The following is a 12,037-nucleotide window of genomic DNA, read 5'->3' as shown; positions in this document are numbered from 1 at the left end:
ATAATATATGTGTCAAAAGTTTTTCATTACAGAATAGAACTTGGAAAAATGAAAAGGAAATGTCACTTCTGAGATCAATGTGACTTTTGCAAATTAGAAAGTGAATTAGAAATTATAAAAGTAGACAACCTTGATTGTATGACGGGTATTATTCAAAGCACTTCAGGGCGGTTATAGATAGGGTTTTGTCAGAATGAATGAAGCAATGAAGGCTTATTAAGATGAATAAACCGGGGATGGATGGAAGATGTAAGAGAGAGACGAGGATGGGTTGGAAAGTGTGGTGGTGGTCTGCAGGGGTAGTGGTTTAATTAAACATTCAGCAGGCTAGTGCGTGTCTTGTAACAAGAGAAGTGATCTTCGGCATTTGACATATACAAGCACAGTTCTATTCCTGCAGGCATGTAATTACAAATTCAGAAATGCACATATGCCTCCTGAATGTTCAAGCACCTACCCATCAAAACCTTCACCTCCCGTGAGAAATTCAGAGTATTCCATCCAGGTGAAGCGTATATAAGGACCCACTTAGTGCACTCTACAATACAGTTAATCATCACTTTTTCAAGGCTCGCGAGCAGCCCAGTGAAATCCTGACTTATTACGAGGATGGGCTAGGCTTGTGTGTAACACATGATTGAATAAAAAAAATCTAATTAATGCGACAATTTTGACATGTGTTCAGTGCTCGCCGTTTTCCGTTCGTTCCAAAAAAAATTATCACTTTTTCAATTCAGTATAGATATTTCCTGAAGACAGTGAAGATGAGGTAACCAGTCCCAGGCTAGGGGACTGAACACCTCTCAAGGTTGAGGACTGATATCTTCCAATATTTCTAGAACATAACCGTACTGAATTTAAAACGCCACTGGTTAGAGAAGCATCAAAGATACCCAGGAGTTACACACGTGTCAAATTCAGTAGCTTAAGTCTGTTTAATGCAAAGATAACTAAAAGACCAATGAAGTACAATTAAAAGTTAATACTTATTGAAAACGAAAATTAATAAATTAATCAATATACATAATACAATATAACTAATTTAAACAAATACAAAGGCAAATCGTAAGTTAAAATCCAAACAGTGCATAAATGGATCGATAAAGTAGCAACAAGAAAAAAGAACGACAAAAACCACACACAAGCACGAAGGTACAATGTTTGTCAGGAAACAGGACAAGTGTTTCCTGACGGGGGTCTTAGTCATACGATGACCCACAACTGGATTATTATTATTATAATCAAGGGGGAAGCGCTAAACCCGTAGGATTATACAGCGCCTTGGGGGGGATGTGGAAGGCATTCAGGCTTAATTCGGGGAACTGGAGCACAGTTCCAATTCCCTAAATCAAGAGCCCCTCGCCAACATCAAGGAACCTTCCCTGAGGGGACCCACAGCTGGAGCTTTTGGTCATCTGACACAGGACTTAAAATGGCTTACTGGTCCACCTCTTTAAAAATCATGGTTATAACTAACCATTAATTATGATATAAAAGCACAAAGAAAATAACTATATAACAAAAAAAAAAAACCTCGAGTTTAACGAGAAACTAAGCTACAAGTAACCGAGCACAAATACAACAATCAATACAATCAAGATCAAAATTATCTCATACCTCTGCTTGAATCAATAACTACCGATCTTCCATAACTCGTAGATTTTTCTTGTTATTAAAGCCTCAAATCCCTCAGCACTAATACATAGTAAATCAACACTTATACACAGTAAATAGATTTATGCACCTTATACCCATCGTTTGAGCGCCTGAAGCCCCTTCAACTATACTCATTGGAACGTAGGCGAGAAAGATACCTGTAGGAGATTCCTGAGGGATTAGTCCTAAATCTGTACAACGAAAATATTCAGTGAGAGCAAAAGGCTCGGCAAATGATTAAAAAATACTAACCAATGAAAATCAGGTATGTAATTAGTACACCAGAGAGATATAACAACCTCCCTTCCTACACAAGAACAATTACCAACAAACTCCTAGCTGTCTTCAAGAGTCAATTTGACAAGTTAAGTTAATCTCTGATCAGCCGGGCTGCTGGTGCTCACATCTGACCGTGTTTTTTTTTTCTGACTGCGTGTGATTAGCAAATATGGCCAACAGTCGTCCTCCATTCAAAGCTGCCAGTCACTAATCTTGCTACAACACAAGCACACAGAAGCTTCTCCAGCGCTACAGTTAACAGTTACAAACTACACAGTCACGGTCGCCGCCCCTTCCCCATCCCCGAGGTTAGCACCTGTCAGGCAACATATGCACCAGATTTTACAGTAAACAAAAAACACAACTAGCAGCTGCAGCAATTACTACTCCCCAACTTCCCCAAGTCACACCCTCCCCTTCCCCATTCCTCCGTAATCTAGAGTAACCACATTTTCTTTTAAAAGATCTTACAGGGGTTAGGTTCAGAACTCATAGGGTACTTAGTTTACAAGTTAAGAGCTATTCTTATTTTGGTAATTTACTTCACAAGCTAACAGCTGTTACCTTACCTCGGCTCATTTTACAAGAGCAGCTATGTTGCCAGCAGGTACCTCGCCTCTTCTACACGCCTTTTTCCTTTAGCAATACAGTTAACTAGATTGTGTTTCGGTCGATACGCAGTCCAAGAAAGATATTCACATAACCCATGATCCCAGCACCTATCTAAATGCAATTTTCAGCATTCTCTAGTTATCACAGAGACCAATATCCTAAAATACAACAGATGTCACCAGAAGAGGCATTCACAAATTACCTTATGAAAAAAATAGCGCTTAAACTTACCTAATTTCTTGAATAACACCGGCATACCAACACCTACACAACCTTAAGTCACTCCAAACCTTTCTCTATGACATACCAGCGTTTATGGTTTGATGCTGACCAGATGGCATTGTACAGTTATGAATTCAACAATTCCATGTTAACTTAGTAAATTGGTATCTACACAGCCTGAATACAAGAGGTATCATACTTTTCTTAAGATACAGTCATGAAAATATTGAAGCCGTTCCGAAGAGTCATACTCGGGTTACAGCAAGGAAACCAAACCCGGGAATGGTTTATATAACATTAACCAGAAGGTTCCTACACATGCCATTAACTGTGTTAACCTTTCCTCAGTTACAGTACATAAACGTTGAAAATTTGCAGCCGGTTGGATTAAGAGTTCTCTAGTATCAGCTAACTCTTTCAAGGAAGGGGGGGGGGAAGGATAAAGATCAAGCAACCCATAAAAACACCCCTACACAGATACCTAATTGTCTTCATCATCAAGAGACATACAGAGAACATGTTGAAGCTGGAGCCAGCTGCGGGACACGCCTAACATTTGGCTAATTAACCGAGAAATAGAAAACAAGTAGAGCATTACGAACACTAGATCCCTTGACTTGGTTCTTGCCAGTAGGGAAACACTAATTAATAATCTTGAGGTTAATGATGAGCTTGGGGAAAGTGATCACAAATCACTCAGTTTTAATATATCATGGAATTCCCCTAATAATGGCAATCAAGTCTCCGTCCCTGACTTTCGCTTGGCTGATTTCATAGGACTGAAAAATTACTTAGGTGGGCTGAACTGGAATGACCTGACTAAGGGTCAGGTAGGTGGTGATGGTTGCCGATATGATGCTTTCCAGGGCATAGTTCTAGCTGCTCAGTCAAATTATGTTCCAAATAGGGAAATCAGATCAAACAAAAATGATCCTAAATGGATGAACAATAGATTAAAATATCTGATTGGTCAAAAGAGAGGCATATATAGGCAAATCAAAAGAGGAGAGGGGCAATTGAGAAATCGATATATTCAGTTAAAGAGAGAAATAAAAAAGGGAATTAGAAAAGCAAAAAGAGATTATGAGGTTAAAGTTGCAAGAGAATCGAAGACTAACCCAAAAGGATTCTTTCAGGTATACAGAAGTAAGATCAGGGACAAGATAGGCCCACTCAAAAGTTCCTCGGGTCAGCTCACTGACAGTGATAAGGAAATGTGTAGAATTTTTAACACATACTTCCTCTCAGTTTTTACACAGGAGGATACCAGCGATATTCCAGTAATGATAAATTATGTAGAACAGGACGATAATAAACTGTGTACTATTAGGGTCACAAGTGACATGGTCCTTAGGCAAATAGATAAATTAAAACCTAACAAATCCCCAGGCCCTGATGAACTGTATGCAAGGGTTCTAAAGGAATGTAAAGAGGAGCTTAGCACACCTTTGGCTAATCTTTTCAACATATCACTACAAACTGGCATGGTGCCAGATAAGTGGAAAATGGCAAATGTGATACCTATTTTCAAAACAGGTGACAGGTCCTTAGCTTCGAACTATAGACCAATAAGCCTAACCTCCATAGTGGGAAAATTTATGGAATCAATAATTGCCGAGGCAGTTCGTAGCCACCTTGAAAAGCATAAATTAATCAACGAATCTCAGCATGGTTTTACAAAGGGGCGTTCCTGCCTTACGAATTTATTAACTTTTTTCACTAAGGTATTTGAGGAGGTAGATCATGGTAATGAATATGATATTGTGTATATGGACTTCAGTAAGGCTTTTGACAGGGTCCCACATCAGAGACTATTGAGGAAAATTAAAGCACATGGAATAGGAGGAGAAATTTTTTCCTGGATAGAGGCATGGTTGACAAATAGGCAGCAGAGAGTTTGCATAAATGGGGAGAAATCAGAGTGGGGAAGTGTCACGAGCGGTGTTCCACAGGGGTCAGTGTTGGGCCCCCTGCTGTTCACAATCTACATAAACGACATAGATGAGGGCATAAAGAGCGACATCGGCAAGTTTGCCGATGACACCAAAATAGGCCGTCGAATTCATTCTGACGAGGACATTCGAACACTCCAGGAAGATTTGAATAGACTGATGCAGTGGTCGGAGAAGTGGCAGATGCAGTTTAATATAGACAAATGCAAAGTTCTAAATGTTGGACAGGACAATAACCATGCCACATATAAACTAAATAATGTAGATCTTAATATTACGGATTGCGAAAAAGATTTAGGAGTTCTGGTTAGCAGTAATCTGAAACCAAGACAACAGTGCATAAGTGTTCGCAATAAAGCTAATAGAATCCTTGGCTTCATATCAAGAAGCATAAATAATAGGAGTCCTCAGGTTGTTCTTCAACTCTATACATCCTTGGTTAGGCCTCATTTAGATTATGCTGCACAGTTTTGGTCACCTTATTACAGAATGGATATAAATTCTCTGGAAAATGTACAAAGGAGGATGACAAAGTTGATCCCATGTATCAGAAACCTTCCCTATGAGGATAGACTAAGGGCCCTGAATCTGCACTCTCTAGAAAGACGTAGAATTAGGGGGGATATGATTGAGGTGTATAAATGGAAGACAGGAATAAATAAAGGGGATGTAAATAGTGTGCTGAAAATATCTAGCCTAGACAGGACTCGCAGCAATGGTTTTAAGTTGGAAAAATTCAGATTCAGGAAGGATATAGGAAAGTACTGGTTTGGTAATAGAGTTGTGGATGAGTGGAACAAACTCCCAAGTACCGTTATAGAGGCCAGAACGTTGTGTAGCTTTAAAAATAGGTTGGATAAATACATGAGTGGATGTGGGTGGGTGTGAGTTAGACCTGATAGCTTGTGCTACCAGGTCGGTTGCCGTGTTCCTCCCTTAAGTCAATGTGACCTGACCTGACTAGGTTGGGTGCATTGGCTTAAGCCGGTAGGAGACTTGGACCTGCCTCGCATGGGCCAGTAGGCCTTCTGCAGTGTTCCTTCGTTCTTATGTTCTTATGTTCTTATATAGAAGAATACCACACAGGCGGCGGCGTTATCGTCATCTTCATAATCATCGACATACGTCCGTCAGCCCTAGTAGGTGGTCAGGCTCTCCTACTAAGGGTACGGACTGATCACGTCAAAACAATAACAACAACAACTACTACTACTACTGTCTACAGTACTGTATTCGCTTCTGTTCGACTGAAGAAGCCTGCTGTGCAGGCGAACTGTTATGGCAATAAAGATACCCAGGTGTTTCACACGAGTCTCAATCATCAACTTGTTGATTTAATATACCATCAGTAACATATCACGCAAATATTTTTTATTTATTTATTTATTTATTTATTTATTAACAATTTGAGCACACATACAGAGGTACAAAAAAATACAGATAAGAGCAGCATGCCAACGCCACTTATACTACGCATAGCATTACGGGCTGGCTTAAAATTAACTTAAGATTAACTAAGCAATGATGTAATCAGTGGTAAAACATTATTGTAAACAGATAACAATAAAGCACAAGCGAGTATTACAAAGACAGGTCATATGGTTGCATGCATTGTTGTACATTCAGTCGTATGGAGTATTCTGTTAGGTAGTGTATTTAAAAAATTATAAAGTTAGATTGGGTTTTAGGTTTAACATTTATGTGATATAATTGTGAGAAACATTTAAGATATACAATTTATAAGGTTCAGTTATTCAGTATTTATTTGGTTTTGGGTGAGTAAGTGATCTTTGAGAAGAGACTTGAATATATAAACAGATAGTGTTTCTTTTATATTTACAGGTAATGAATTCCAGATTTTAGGGCCTTTTATGTGCACTGAGTTTTTGCATAGTGTGAGATGGACACGAGGAACATCAAAGAGTGATCTGTGCCTTGTGTTATGGTCATGTGTTCTGTTGAGGTTGGCAAGATGTTTGAGGGGAGGGTTAATATCAGAGTTAAGTGTTCTATGTATGTAATAGGTGCAGTAATAAGTATGGATGTTTTGTATGGTGAGTAGGTTTAGTGTATTGAATATTGGTGGAGTGTGCTGCCTGTAGTGAGAATTTATCATTCTAACTGCAGCCTTTTGTTGGGTAATTAGTGGTCTGAGATGGTTAATTGTTGTTGAGCCCCATGCACAAATTCCATAGGTGAGATAGGGGTAAATAAGAGTGATATAGGGCCAGGAGGGCTGACTGTGGAGCATAGTACCGTATCTTCGATAGTATGCCTACAGTCTTGGAAATTTTCTTAGAAATTTGTTGTATATGTGTATGAAATTTGAGTCTATTATCAAGGTGGATTCCTAAGAATTTTCCCTCTGTTAGCTTTGTGATAGGTGATCCGTTTATCATTATGTTAAGAGGGACATCTGTAGCTCTGTTACCAATATAATGCAGCGACTACAAACTCAAAGGTAAGGAAGGCGAACTTGTCTAATTCTTAGCCGTCTAAATAATCCATTCACAGAAATTTAGACTGAACACCGGCGCTACAACATGAAAAAAAAATTAATTACAATAATAACAGTCTGTTGGGTTTCAATAGGCCACTACACGAGGGTTGTTAAGATGCATCTGAACTGTACCCACAGCCAATATTACTTAAATCCAAAAATAAAAATAGTGATTAAATTAAACTATCATCATATCAAAACATACAGCTCTGTGTACATACACCAAACATTCAGCTCAGAACATGGGACCGAGGGTTTTATCGAGTACAGACGAACGCAAGAACCAGTCAGCAGAACTAACTGGGAATAAGTTTCACTAAGACTTCATTCGATAGTGAACTAATTAAGCTCGACGAACTTCACTTCCCATAAACATGTGAAACAGAAGCCTGTTAAAGGCTTTGCACTCTGGCAGCACTGTTGGTTTTTTATTTCTCACAAGCAGGTACAGCAACAGGAAAATCAAGCATACTAAATTTCTACTAATATTCATTACTCTCTTACGTGTTCCTTAGTTCTTATTCTTTTAATATTTCATTACGAATACAGGAGAGGCGAGGTCTCAGACCGGGACGCGGGAGCGATGATTCGATGAGCTATTAACATATACACAGACAGGACAGGGTAAAAAAAAAAGTGCCATAAATCCTCTAATTCTAAAAAAAAAATATACAACAAAAGGCAGATAGTTTTACTAGTAAGACCTTAGCAATGGCATCAGACCAAGTGACGTGCAGTACGTGTGGCAGAGTTATGAAGTTACTGATGGTAACTCACTCATCCTGCCATACAAGGTAGGTAAACACAGTAGTTTGTTCCCGGGGGACAAATGTTGCAAGCGGACAAATGGTGAAAAAAAAAAAGAATCGCCGAGGGGGACTTTATTGAGGCGTTCCGCTTGTGGACAGGTTTCTTCATCAATGGTTTAATTAAATCTGTCCAAAGGCGAAATGCTTCAGTAAAGTTCCTCTCTCCAACTGTCACTAATTTCTCTAAATGATCCCTTCTCGACCCTATGAGCACCGAAATATATATATACAGTGGACACTCGAATTTAGTAGTGCCTTTTCTGTATGCAAAACTATTTTTATTATCTATAAAATGTATGTTTTGTTAATATTGAGATCCTACAGCAGAAAGTCTTACAAGAGTTACTCACGGTTAAAAAAAAAATCTGAAAGAGTGCAGTACAAGCGGCTATTTTGTATATGACTTAGTTGCGTACGACGACACTTTAGTTCTCTGCAAACCATAATCTCGTTATGTACGACGCAAATTATTACACTCGCAAGTGAAGAAACGCACGTCACACGAGTCTATGAAAAATTTCTTCTTAGAGTTGACTTGCTTAGTGGTACGTGTTGGTAAGTGAAGAAGGCGCGCAAGGAAGCAACCACTGGCATGCTGCTACAACCAACAGCCTGAGTTATCAGGTTATCAACCGGAGGGATGGTGTAGGAACGAGCCACGAGAACGACCCTGGAATCGATTACAGATGTCTACCAACACCTGTGAATGTGGTCGTAGAGAACACTGGGTGTAGTTTAAGAGGACGAGCAGTTCAGTGACATGGGAGGCAGCAAAACCCACAATAAAACACATTCTCTATACACAGCTTCAGGTGAAAGTCACCAGAGCGAGGAACACATCTCCATGACGACCACACTCACATCCTCCTCTCCTGCATTTCCCATCCTCACCAACCTATAAAGTCACACACCGTTGTAGCACAGAATTCGATTATTATTATTACCCCATAGAGAAATGATGAAAAGGAGGGAAAAAATAATGGCGAAGCTGTGCAAGATGCGTGAGGAAAGAGCAAGAAGACAGATAGCACGTGAAGTGAAATATAGTGGAGGAAGTGGTTCAAGCTTAGCTTCATACACAGCCTCAAGAGTATGTTTGAACGAGTCCACTACACTAATAATCAGTAATATCTACATTAGATGACAGGAGAAAAAAGATACGACAACCTCACAAGTTCATAAAAAGACAAGAATGAACATTAGAACTGCTAGTACCAGTACAACAGGGAGAACCAGAGGCCATTTTTGTAATTACAAAAAATAAAGCGGTGCAGAAGCCATAACTATAATTACAAAATTAAATCAGTGCAGAAGCCTTAATTGTAATTACAAAAAATAAAGCAGTGCAGAAGACACTGCAAAGTATTTTACACTAATAGTTTGAGCGTGGTGGCATGGAATCTAAGAGGCCGTAAGTGTTACCACTGAATGTTTTGAACCAGTTTATGACTCAGCAATGAAGATGGGACACCATGAGCACAGATAGCTGTTTGTCACTGTAAAATACGTAATTACTAACACGCTCCACCTGCCTGCCTGCCCCATCCCCCTCTGCCTAGTGTCAACACAACATTGCAAAGTTTATCCTACCGTGTTGCATGCAGGTCATCGCTGCAGTGCACACCGTGTATACCGGTTTCCAGCACACGTTTCTGATGATTCAGCCTTTCTTACCTACCACCAAAGACACTTTCACTCCAGCTTACCTGTCACGGAGAGAAAAATACAGTATTCAACAGTGTGCTCAATAATGTTTAACTTATACATTAACAGATTACAGTACCTGCCAGATGGTATGGTAGAAAAATTAACATACTATTATCATCACGAGGAGGAGCTAATCTCATGAAGGTCATACAGCGCCTAGGGAATGGGAGATCACATTTTATTATAAAGGGTAGGGTAGCTCAAATTCCTTGGATTAAGTGACCATTAAGATCAAGGCACCTTCCTCCCCCCCAAGGGTTTATGCCACAGCATGGCACAAAGGCAGACACGGTGTCACAATGGCACACACACCACTACTACTTTACTATAAAATAAGACTAACAATAGTAGCTCGAATGCGCTGCATTATTTATCACACTAAAAATAAATTAACAAGCTTTTAACTCCACACTCCAGTGGATAAAATACAACAGCAACTAGGAATTATTAACTAGCAATAAAAAGAACAAGGTCACAAGACGAGTGTCTTAAAATTAATAAAAGCAAACTATTACTGCTTACACATCACAATGTTATCACCAAAATAACTATTATTACAATCACACCGTTATCGACAGTGCAATTATTACACTATTATTTCATTACAATTTTATTTTATTATTAGATATGTTTTTTCCCTTGAAGTATGAGTCATGTCTGAATGTAAGAGAATGAAGTATAGAGAGTGAACTCTGGCACTTGACTACGTCACTTTGCTCTCACCACAGCTTCCACCCTCCAGTGAGCACAAATAACAATCACACCAGAACAAAGCTGCAACATTACCAAGACAAAAAAAAATTCATTACTTGTCACAGGTAATCATTGTTCTAGGTGGCGTTTGCTTGCCTGTGTATCCTTGTTACTAGTCTGATCATATATTAAATTTTAATCAGATTTAGTCATTAAGCTACTAGATTTTTAAGGGCAAGTCTTCGCCCTAGAATACACACACACACACACACACACACACACACACACACACACACACACACTGAAGATCTGCTACAGGACTGAGAAAAGTAAAAAAAAAAAATGGAATAAAATAAACATAATAAGGAATATAATAAACATCTCAACTCGCAAAACAATTCAGTTTTAACTATAAACGAATATACAAAGACCACAGTGAAAAACTTAAAAAATTATTAAAGTCAAACCGACTATTATAGATCGTAAAAAAATTAATTATAAAAGTAAAAGAATACAAAGATTTGAAACTACGATAAACTGTTAAAGTTGAGATAGAAAAACGAGATATTAAAAAAAATTAACGTGTATAAAAATAGTACATGAAGTGAACCAACGGAAAGAGATGGTAAATAATAACCTTGCAGGGAGGCTGTCGTTTTATTTTAAAGAAAGCACCAGATCAGTTCAGTTATTAAATGCGTTAAACATATTTTTCTAGCATTAAATTTACAGCATCATCATCAGCTTATTTCTCTCGTCACCAGTTCACTCATATTACATAATCACAATAAAAAATATAATAAAACTACTCAGAAATCTATTTTTTTTACATTCGCCATTTTATATCCACAATTTGTTCCATTTTGTGGGAAGAGTGGCGCCCTTCCCAGAGAAGTCTCTATATCAGTGACACAGCCGCTCCAGTGTCACAGTTTAGGAATGTTAGGGTCACTGACGGTGACCTCCAGTTCAAACCCCCTAGGCTTGCCCACGGGGTATAGCCTCAGTTAAGATGTAGGAGTCTGGCTGAACGGATACACGCAGGAACAAACGGGAAGACAATATCCTCAATAAACACCGGCAAAATAATTGTGTATCTCCACCGCACCAGTCGTTCTGAACCCCCAAACCTCACAACACCTTCCCCCAGGCACAAACCACTAAGCCCTCACCACACCACTGTCGGGGAAGACATTGCAAGAAATTAACGTCCAGTCGTGCAGAAAAAAAAGTGTGTTTTACACTCTCAGGCAGGAACGTTGTCTTCATGTCATGTGAACATCTACAATAATAGGTAAATCGTACAAAATATCCCTTCTGTGTACAAATACAGGTTTATTTCAACATGATACATTGTTTATACAGAAGTGGGTGACACACGAGTGTAAGTTGAAAACTCATGGTTTTGCAATGCATTTCAGGCATGATTAAGGCTAACTTAAGACTACAAGGGCATATCATTGTAAATAAGAAAAAGAATTAGTTTGGTTATAGACTAGCAGGTACTATTTTGTACATTAGATGACATTACAGGTACTATTTTGTATATTAATGACATTGACTATTTTTATACATTAGATTACATTCGATTCAGAAGCTAGTGTTCA

General features: G+C 38.7%; 1 protein-coding gene across 2 annotated transcripts in view; it reads right to left on the bottom strand.

Annotated features, from left to right (window-relative positions):
- The window catches only part of LOC128684169 (SH3 domain-binding glutamic acid-rich protein homolog), a 125,985-nt gene that overhangs the window by 17,342 nt on the left and 96,606 nt on the right, over positions 1 to 12,037 (bottom strand). The window contains exon 1 of one of the 2 annotated variants that reach the window (XM_053770301.2): positions 9,621 to 9,716. The exons of the other annotated variant lie outside the window; for it this stretch is intronic. The gene's annotated coding sequence lies outside the window, so the exon portion shown is untranslated. Of the gene's footprint in view, positions 1 to 9,620; positions 9,717 to 12,037 lie in introns of those variants that run through there. 2 annotated transcript variants of the gene reach the window in all.

Source organism: Cherax quadricarinatus, chromosome 4 (genome assembly GCF_038502225.1).
Source record: "Cherax quadricarinatus isolate ZL_2023a chromosome 4, ASM3850222v1, whole genome shotgun sequence".
Taxonomy (NCBI): Eukaryota; Metazoa; Arthropoda; class Malacostraca; order Decapoda; family Parastacidae; genus Cherax; species Cherax quadricarinatus.
Note: the sequence above shows the minus strand (reverse complement) of the source record. Positions and strands in the feature narration are given on the sequence as shown.